We start from the raw sequence: 10,474 nt of genomic DNA, 5'->3' as shown, positions 1-10,474 counted from the left end.
TCTTCATTTTCAGCTCCCCCAAATTGGTTTCTCTCAACCAAGTTAATGTAGGACGGTTTCGCTTCGAATTTTCTATCCGTCCCAGTTGGCAACGCGAATCCCTTATAGAGATTCTCAGCTTTTGGCTCGGAGTGACTGGCTATACTTGCTTCTTCAGCCATATCTGGAGATGTAACGGTTTCAGCTGAAGAAGTAGAAATAGGAGACGAAGGTGGATCCTCCTCAAATAATTCGTTCTCGCAATAACTGGACAGAGTACTCATCTCTTCCTCTGTCGGCAATACTCTAGATGATCGTCTCAACTCACGCAAGGTCCTCTCGATCTCAGGATCTAACGGTCGTAATTCACCACCCTGTGACCTGCGCATAAGAGGAAACTATAAGTAGAATATGAGAACAGTTTAAGGAACAGGTGTCCCTTAAACCAAGAAAAAGACTAAAATAAAAACAACTAAAAATTAAACAATTCCCTCCTCGGCAACGACGCCAAAATTTGATACCGTCGTAGAGTATTAAAATTAAAATTTATAATCCAAACTACTATTATAGATAGTGGCAGTTAGGGTCGAACCACAAGGAGGCAAGCAATTTAAAGTTGTATAATTTAAGTCTGAAATAACAGTTTCGAGGGGTTTGATTTGAATAATTCTATAACTAAAGGCAAAAAATATAAAACTAAACTAAAGCAATTAAATAAGCAATTAAAGAAAATAGATGAAATCAAATATCAAAAGGATGCTAAGATGGTCGGTTGACTGTAGTTTCGACGGCAGTATCCTAAGTAAGTCTGAAATAATCACTTAAGACGGGAAAATAAGAAGTCCTCTCGGTCCATTCTTAACAGGTAGCATCTTTCGATCTACCTACGGATCCCTAAGTATCACTAGTACTGACTCTCGCCCTGAAAAGTGATTCTTAAATGCCTAAATAGTACCTATCTTTCGATCTCGGTATAATTTAGTCGTTTCAATTGGTAGTCTAATTCCCTCCCCTATCTTTCGATCTAATGTGTCGATCAATTACTAAGTATTCAACTAGTCGCGTGCACTTGATTTGTCAAATTAAGAAATCTAATCAATTAAAACAGAGCAGATCTTACGTGAGCCGATCAATCGACCAATGGGCTCAGTCGATCGACCAAGACCCGAATCAGGTTTGCGAATTCTATGCCGCCTACATTACAGGTCCTCTACATCTTAGCACGAAGGGTTAAGTTGCTCATACTGAAATTAACAACAATAACGAAACTAAAGATGAAAACAATAGAATTCATAACTAAATTAAATGAACAAGAAAACCGCATAAAACAAGGAATTAGGGGTTAAGGATTCTAACTAATCAATTCTAATCTAATAAGAAGGAATAAAATTAAATTAAAATTAGAACAAGAATTACCAGAAACGGAGAACGCAAGAAAATGAATCCGGATGCAAAAGAAGAACTTTATTGAAAACTAATGAAAATTGTAGAACAAACTAGGTATGTGTATCTAAATCTCTCCCAAAAATCCCTATATCTAAAGCAGTAGGAAGGAGTTACGTTATATAGAAGTGTCACGTAAAACCCTTCTCCACACCTAATTACAAATGGACTTAGGTAAAATTCTTTTAATTCTCGTTTAGGTTGCATAAGCAGTCGATCGACCATATCAACCAGTCGATCGACCAAAGGCCGAGAATATCAGAAGCTTCTGACTTAAAATAAAACTTGCACGTCAGCTCATGTGGTCGATCGACCATGGACCTCAGTCGATCGACTGACTGCTCTTCCTGCAGTAAACTGTTCAGCATTCTGACAGTCTATAGACCATGTAGGTCAGTCTATAGACCAAGTCAGCTGGTAATCCGCTTCTGAAACTCTCGCAAATCTATCTTTCAAGCCTTGATACGTGCACCAAGTTTGCTTCCCGAGTCTTTACTTCACGTCAGGTCCTATGCCTAGTACTCGGGGACGGATTCGGCTTGTTTTCCGCTGCATTCTTCCTATTTCTGCAGTGTTACACAAAAACATGAAAGTAGACGGAAATAGGGAAAATAGTAGCATAAACTACATAATTGAGCTCTGAAATGCGTGTAAAATAGGGTGTAAAACATCATATTTAGAACACGCATCCCTTTTTTTTTCATGCTTTTTCTCATTCATTCATTTGAGAATTTCTCCATTTTTTTTTCATTTTCTTCATTCTCATTTTTTTTCAACTTTTTTCATTCATTTTTCTTCTTTTTCCTTTTTTTGAGCATTAAGACCAAGCTCACATGACTTCAAACAATAAACCATATCCAATGAGCACCCAAACACTATCCAACTAAGTTACTAGCTCAACAAGGGTAGGCAATTTCAATGATGTAGCTAAGGATAATTTTTGTGAAGGGGTCAAAAAGGCTAAAATATCATGTGAATGGCTCCAAAATGTTATAACAAATGAACGCATGCTTACCAAGAAATGACATGAGAACCATACTTGTGCGTTTTGATGAAACACACATTATAAGGAGACACCTACACTCACCTAAGAGAGACCGGATATGGATGCATCGGTCTAAAGAGGCTCTACCTTACCATTTTTTAGCTTGCCACAAGTCAAGATCAAGCCTATTCGGTTCATTCTCCATCTCCCACCTACTATGTCAAGACATTCCCATGTAGCTAATATCCCATCATTAAAGAATAAATCATTAGCAACAAGCCTTTATTAGGATAAGCAAAGAGGAAAGTAGGCTACAAGCAAGCACAAAGCAAAAATTTCTCTCAAAAATTTTCAAATTTTCTACACTACATGCAAACTAAACTAGATGCAAATACAATCCCCCCCCCCCCAAGCTAAACATCACATTGTCCTCAATGTTCCAACTATTCAAATTACCCAATCAAACCATAAAAATGGCTCAAAGCACAAAACAAGAAGGACTAGAGGTTATGTTTAATGGGTTGCAAGATCTAAACTAATATGCAAAGAAATTAAAAACTTACTCAACTCGCTAGCCCCCCCCCCCAAGCTAGCATGAATTCGGGGGATTTCTTCATCAATCAACTAAGAAAAGGGCCAAAAATTGAACCCCTTCCTCCCTTTCTTCTTCTTCTTAGCCCTACCACTTGATTCACCTTGGTGGCCACTTCCACTTGAATCATCCTCTTGAAGACGAGTGACATACTCACCAATATCTTGGGCACTACCAAGACCATCACCATAGCTACTAATCCCACCATACCCACCATATCATCCTTAGCCGCCATATAATGCCTCAACACCATAATCCGAACCACAAAATTCCGGACCGGGTTCATATGTAGCAAATGTACCTGCATCATTGTTAGGAGGGGGAGGGGGAATAGGGGAAGGAGGAGAAAATCCACCCGGAGGATAAGTATATAATGAAGGGTGTGGCCCCTCGGGTTGGACAACTCCTTGCCTAGCAAAATGATCATAAATAGGATGTAATGCAAGTCGTTGGTCATTACGAATTTGATTTACACCTAAGTTCATTTCCCGCATCATATTCATCATTTCTATGCTATATGGTGACTCAATGCTAGAGGTGGAGTGACGTGCTTGAGAGGGTTGACCTCCCGCATGCCTCTCAACCGTGGTAGGCGGCTCACCTCTTAGGTCTAAATGGTAGGTAGGTTTAGTAAAGGGGTCACTTCCACGATGAGGCTTAGTGTGAACCAAAGCCTTAATTTCTTTCTTTTCTTCGGGTAGACTAATGGAGTCTTGCCTACCTATCTTCCAAACCATGTTAGGGTAAGCATCCCTAAACCAATTACAAGAAAGAAAATATTCATAATCAAGCCCAACTCCCTTTTCCCTAGACTCAAGCAATGGTCTCAAATTGGTATTCTCTTGGTTAAACCTACATAAGTGGTGTGAAATCTTAGTGACCAAACCTCCTGAGATAATACAACTATTCTTGACATTACATTGTTTGGTCAAGTGTACCGCAAAGTGGTAAGGGATATTGATTCCCCATTTCTCATCACCATTAACATTCAAGAAAGCACCCAAAATTTCTACCTCAATCTTCCTCACCGAGTGAGGTTCATTTCTCCCAAAAAAGGTCCATCCCATAAACCTTTGCCAAATCCTTATGTCGGGATAATGAATAAATTGATGAGGGGTATGATCCCAACCGGAAAAGGCAAGTGAGAGATTGCATTCCAAGTCAAAACGGGGTTATAATCACCAGGTGATTTGATGGGTAAGTCCTTGTGAGGCAATTGAAAGATAGCAGCAAAGTCCGCTAAGTCCATTTTATGGTCTTCGTTAAACAAGCGAAAGGTAATAAAAACAATAAAACCGGGTTTCCTAGACCTATAAAACTCGAAAGAGCTCAAGAACTCAAGGGTGAGTTCGGGGAAGGTCTTATAATTCATTGTGTAACAATGTTTCATACCAAGATTTTTAAACAAAGCTTTCACATTTTTCTCAATTCCAATGTTGTTTAAAGAAGCTTGGTTGATAAATTTTGTTGGTTTCATACCTTTGCTCTTCAAGATGACCCAATTGTTGTATTGAGCTTGTGAATTGAAGATCAGACCCGGAAAATCCGGGTCTTGCCACTCCGAGACTTCTTCCATTTGCACATCCTCCGCAGCATAAGAGGATTCCGCCTCACCTCTTCTTCTCTTAGAAGCACCTTGGGTAGGAGGTCTTCTTGGTGCCATTTTTCTGAAATTGAAGACACAAATTCATCTCAAGGCAAACCAAAATTCACCCTAATAGGCATAATAGTATGAATTAGTGAACTAATTCACACTACAAACATGTAATAAGCATTCTACAATCAATTTCTAGCACTAAAAAGCACAAAATCGAATTCCCCCAAATTGAGTTAGGGTTTGCATAATCCAATTAATTGATTGAAATGGATGAATGAAAAGAGAAAAGAGAAGGAAACTTACCAATTGATGTTAATGGGTGAATGAATCTTGCAAATCAATGAAGAAATTGATGTTTCCTTGTGATTTTAGGTGAAGTATTGAAGAAAATAATGGAGATAGAGAAGAGGAAAGTACCGTCGGGTTTGCAAATGAAGGATAAAAGCTTTTTTTTTACCCGTCAAATAGCAGCAATAAAATCACAGAACCACGACCCCGATCGGGGTTGACTGCCTTTTCCCGTGTTTGACCTGCTTGTCTATGGAAGTGAATTCTTTTCTTCTATTTTTTACGATCTTGAACAAGGAATTTCAAGAAGATGATTTAGCTCGGGTTCAACAGAACCGAACTTGTTGACATTTGTGACGGTATATGGACCGGTCCACTGTGATCGTAACTTTCCCGGAAATAGCTTGTAACGGGAATTGAATAGCAAGACCTTATCACCAATTTGAAATTCCTTGTTCAAGATCTTCTTGTCATGCCATCTTTTTGTTTTCTCCTTATAGAGACATGAGCTCTCATAAGCTTGCAAACGAAATTCATCAAGTTCATTGAGTTGCAATAACCGCTTCTCTCCACTCAATTTCGGGTCCATTTTAAGCTCCTTAATTGCCCAAAAAGCCTTTTGTTCCATCTCAACGCGAAGATGGAACGCCTTTCCATAGACCAACCTATATGGTGAGGTACCAATAGGTGTCTTAAACGCGGTACGGTAGGCCCATAAGGTGTCATCAAGCTTCATACTCCAATCCTTTCGTGATTTGGCAATAACTTTCTCAAGTATGGACTTGATGTCATGGTTGGAAACCTCCACTTGGCCACTAGTTTGTGGGTGGTAAGCCAAGCCTCTTCTATGATAGACTCCATACTTTTCCAACAAGGCATCAAGTTGTTTCTCACCGAAATGAGTACCACGATCACTAATGATTGCTCTTGGAACACCGAACCTTGCGAATATGATCTTCTTGAACAAGTTAATCACGGTGCAAGCATCATTAGTTGGAGTAGCAATTGCCTCTACCCATTTAGAGACATAATCAACGGCAACCAAAATATACCGATTCCCTTTTGAGGAAGGAAATGGTCCTTGATAATCTATGCCCCAAACATCGAACACCTCTACTTCCAAGATACCATTTAGAGGCATCTCGTGCCTCCTTGATATGGAGCCCGTCCTTTGGCAAGCATCACAAGCCATCACGAAATTCTTAGCATCTTGGAACATAGTTGGCCAATAGAAGCCGGATTGCAACACCTTTGCAACGGTCTTGGATGGTCCATGATGACCACCATAAGGAGAAGAATGGCATACTTCTAGCACCCCTTTCACATCTAATGTGGGATACATCTCCGGAATAGCCCATCGGAGCAATTTTTGAACAAATGTGGATCATCCCATAGGAAGAACTTGACATCATGTAAGAACTTATTCCTTTGTTGATATGAAAGGTTGGGTGGCAACTCTCTCCTAACTAGGTAGTTGGCTATGTCGGCATACCAAGGAGTATTCGCTTCCAACATCATTAGAACATCGTCGGTGAAGGAATCATCGATAGATAACTCAATACCTACATCATGGAACTTCAATCGGGATAAGTGATCGGCAACAACATTTTCGGCCCCTTTCTTGTCTTTAATATCAAGATCAAATTCTTGCAAAAGCAAGATCCATCTTATCAACCTTGGCTTAGCTTCTTGTTTGGCTAGGAGATGCTTCAATGCGGCATGATCGGTATGAACAATGACTTTGGAACCGATCAAGTAAGAGCGGAATTTGTCTAAGGCATAGACAATGGCAAGTAGCTCTTTCTCCGTCGTGGCATAGTTAATTTGAGCCGCATACAAGGTTTTGCTAGCGTAGTAGATAGCATGGAGAACCTTATCCTTTCTTTGTCCTAGCACGGCACCTACCGCATAGTCACTTGCATCACACATGAGCTCGAATGAAAAGTTCCAATCCGGTAATTGGATGATAGGTGCGGAAATCAAAGCCTTCTTGATCCTATTAAAAGACTCAAGACAATCGTTAGTAAACAGAAAGGGATCATCTTTTAAAAGAAGCTCTTAAAGGGGTTTGGCAATCTTAGAAAAATATTTAATAAAACTGCGGTAGAAACCCGCATGGCCTAAGAAACTCCTTACACTCTTCACATTTACCGGTGGGGGTAGTTGCTCAATAACTTGGACCTTAGCACGGTCCACTTCAATTCCTCTTTCCGAAACAATATGACCAAGCACCACCTCTTCATTTACCATGAAGTGGCACTTTTCCCAATTCAACACCAAATCAACCTCTTCACAACGCTTCAAAACTTTGGACAAGTTAGTCAAACAAGCATCAAAAGAAGAACCATAGACACTAAAATCATCCATAAACACCTCCATGATAGACTCAATGTATTCGGAAAAGATGCTTATCATGCAACGTTGGAAAGTGGAGGGGGCATTACAAAGACCAAAAGGCATTCTACGGTAGGCAAATGTACCATAGGGACATGTAAACGTGGTCTTCTCTTGGTCATCCGGGTGAATGGGTATTTGAAAGAACCCGAAATAACCATCTAGGTAGTAAAAATATTTGTGACATGTCAACCTTTCCAACATTTGGTCAATAAAAGGTAATGGGTAGTGGTCTTTCTTGGTGGCTAGATTTAGCTTCCTATAGTCAATGCACATTCTCCAACCCGTCACAATTCTAGTTGGAATTAACTCATTTTTATCATTTTTGACTACGGTGGTTCCTCCTTTCTTAGGAACCACTTGGACCGGACTCACCCATTTAGAATCGGAAATTGCATAGATAATTCCCGCATCTAACAATTTAAGCACTTCCTTTTTTACCACTTTTTGCATGTTAGGATTTAGACGTCTTTGACCTTGGACACATGGTTTATGATCTTCCTCAAGATTAATTCCGTGCATGCAAAATTCAGGACTTATGCCTTTTAAATCGTCAAGTTTATAACCAATGGCTTTCTTGTGAGACCTTAAGACATGAATCGATTTAGCCAATTGCCTCTCATCTAATTTAGCACTAACGATTACCGGACACATCCCCTCATCATCTAGAAAAGCATACCTCAAATTGGAAGGAAGGGGCTTTAGCTCGGGTTTTTGTACCTCAAGATCTTGAGGTGTAGCAACCAAGCCTATGAAGTGTGATCTCTCCTCCAATGATAGCTCCTCTCCATCCAATTCTTGCTCCAAAGCATCAATCTCCTCATTTCCAATATCATCGTCACCTGCAAATGATTCTAAAAGTAAGAGTGCCTCCAAGGGATCTTTAGATAAAGATCGAGGTGTAGCTTCTATAACGATGTCAAGAACATCCAAAATGTCAATAGAATAACAAGACTCTTCTATCATTGGACTCTTCATGGTACTATTCAAATTATATGTGACCTTATCGTCATCCACTTCCAATATAATTTTACCGTTCTTGACATCAATTAACGCACCCACAGTGTGTAAAAATGGTCTTTCCAAAATGATTGGGATTTGGGCATCCTCTGCCATGTCAAGAACAATAAAATCAACCGGAATGAAAAACTTACCAACTTTAACGGGAACATCCTCCAAAACTCCCAAAGGGCGTTTTATAGAACGGTCCGCCATTTGTAATGTGACACTAGTGCATTTTAAGACTCCCATATTAAGCTTAGCACAAATGGAGTAAGGTATTACACTCACACTAGCACCTAAATCGCATAAAGCTTTATCAATTTGGTAGGTGCCAATTGTGCATGGAATAGAAAAGCTACCGGGATCTTTTAACTTAGGAGGGGACTTGTTTTGCAAAAGAGCACTCACCTCGGCGGTGAGAGCTATTGTTTCAACCTCATCAAAAGTCCTCTTCTTAGTTAAAATGTCTTTCATGAACTTAGTGTAAGATGGAATTTGAGTGATTAATTCGATAAAAGGAACGGTTACCTGGAGATTTTTCACTACTTCCATGAATTTACCAAATTGAGAATTCTTTTGATGCTTTGCCAATCTATGAGGGAATGGCACTTTGACTTTTTCCGTGATCTTTGCTTCAACATCTTTCTTTGGAGGAGCATCCTCCACTTCCTTGACTTTCTCAACAACAACAAGTGGATCATCCGCTTTCTTGGGAAATTCTTCATTTTCCTTATCATTTGGAGAGATCTCCAACTCAACAAGCACCTCCTCATCTTCTTTGGGCATGGATGGCCCATCATATTTTGTACCACTTATTAAAGAGATAGATTTAAGGGTAGCATGTGGTTGCTCACCTTGAGGGGGTAGTTGACCCGATTTCCTTGAGGAGCTAGATGAGGCCAATTGAGCCATTTGTTGCTCCAACATCTTAATTGCGGCATTTTGAGCTTTCTCATTCTTTTGTATTTGAGCCAACAATTCCTTTTTCATACGGACTATCAAACCCTCAATCTTACCTCCTTCTTGGTTGTTTTGTTGGGCATTTTGTGGTGGAGGTTGATTTTGTTGGAAATTGTTTAGTGGGGGCCTTTGTTGATTTTGATAACTCGGTGGAGGGACATATTTTTGTTGATGAGGGACATAGGAATTTTGTTGTGGTGGGGGTTGTGGTTGAGGATTTAGCACATTGTTGCTTCTATAAGACATATTCGGGTGAAATCTTGAATTTGGGTTATATGTGTTTGAGAATATACCCGGTGGATAAGCATTTTGTCTTAAAGCTAGAAAGGCATTTACCTCTTCAATAGGATCTTGGCAATGAGCGGCATAATGACCCACACCTCCGCAACCATCACACATAACGATTTGGCTTGTTGAAGACATAGCATTGACTTGTTGAACGGAATCTCTAGCATCCCTTTCCGCCAATTGTTATTGGAGCAAGGCAATTTGAGCTAGCAAAACGGAGTTGTTGGAGGATTCTTCTTTACCTTTGGATGGCACAACTCGGGAATTGACATATTGTGCATCATGGACCGCCATAGATTCGATCGTGGCATGAGCAAGGTCGGTGTCAATTTGATCAAACCGCCCATTGTTGGCGGAATCAAGAATCCTTCAGGACTCGGCACAACATCCATTGTAGAATGTTATTGCTAGAAACCAATCATCTAGCCCATGATGTGGGCATTGTCTTTGAAGCTCTTTGTACCTCTCCCAAGCCTCATATAAGCTCTCAAGAGCTTGTTGACGAAATCCGGTAATTTGGCTCCTCAAAGTTTGAGTTTTCTCCGGTGGAAAAAACTTTTGATAGAAGGCTAGAGCCAAAGTCTTCCAATTGGTGATTCCCATAGCGGTGCGGTCAAGGCTATTGATCCAAAGCTTGGCCTTGTCCTTCAAAGAGAAAGGGAAAAGTATTTCCCTTATTTGGGCTTGAGTGACGCCCGTTTGACGGATCATGGAGCAATAGTCACAAAAGTTTTGCACATGCAAATTGGGATCCTCCAAAGGACTTCCCCCAAATTGCTTCCTATCCACAAGGCTAATGAAACCCGGTTTGATCTCGAAGTCCGGCGCGGTGATTTGAGTGGTTGTGATACCGGCCGAAAGCATGGCCGCGGTGGCCTTTGAGTGATCGGAAAGTTTCACCATCTTTTTGGTACTAGATGGTGGTGGTGGTGGAGATAACTTGAAA

The 10,474-nt window shown here is 40.3% G+C and overlaps 1 non-coding gene across 1 annotated transcript; it reads left to right on the top strand.

Annotated features, from left to right (window-relative positions):
- Positions 1 to 9,952: 9,952 nt before the first annotated feature.
- On the top strand, positions 9,953 to 10,059 carry LOC141634942 (small nucleolar RNA R71). Its single transcript, XR_012539656.1, has one exon. It is a non-coding gene; the product is annotated as a small nucleolar RNA R71 (small nucleolar RNA).
- The last annotated feature ends 415 nt before the right edge of the window (positions 10,060 to 10,474 follow it).

The sequence above is a fragment of the Silene latifolia genome, chromosome Y (genome assembly GCF_048544455.1).
Source record: "Silene latifolia isolate original U9 population chromosome Y, ASM4854445v1, whole genome shotgun sequence".
In the NCBI taxonomy this organism is placed as follows: domain Eukaryota; kingdom Viridiplantae; phylum Streptophyta; class Magnoliopsida; order Caryophyllales; family Caryophyllaceae; genus Silene; species Silene latifolia.
The sequence above is the reverse complement of the archived record's forward strand: the minus strand, read 5'-3'. Positions and strand labels throughout refer to the sequence as shown.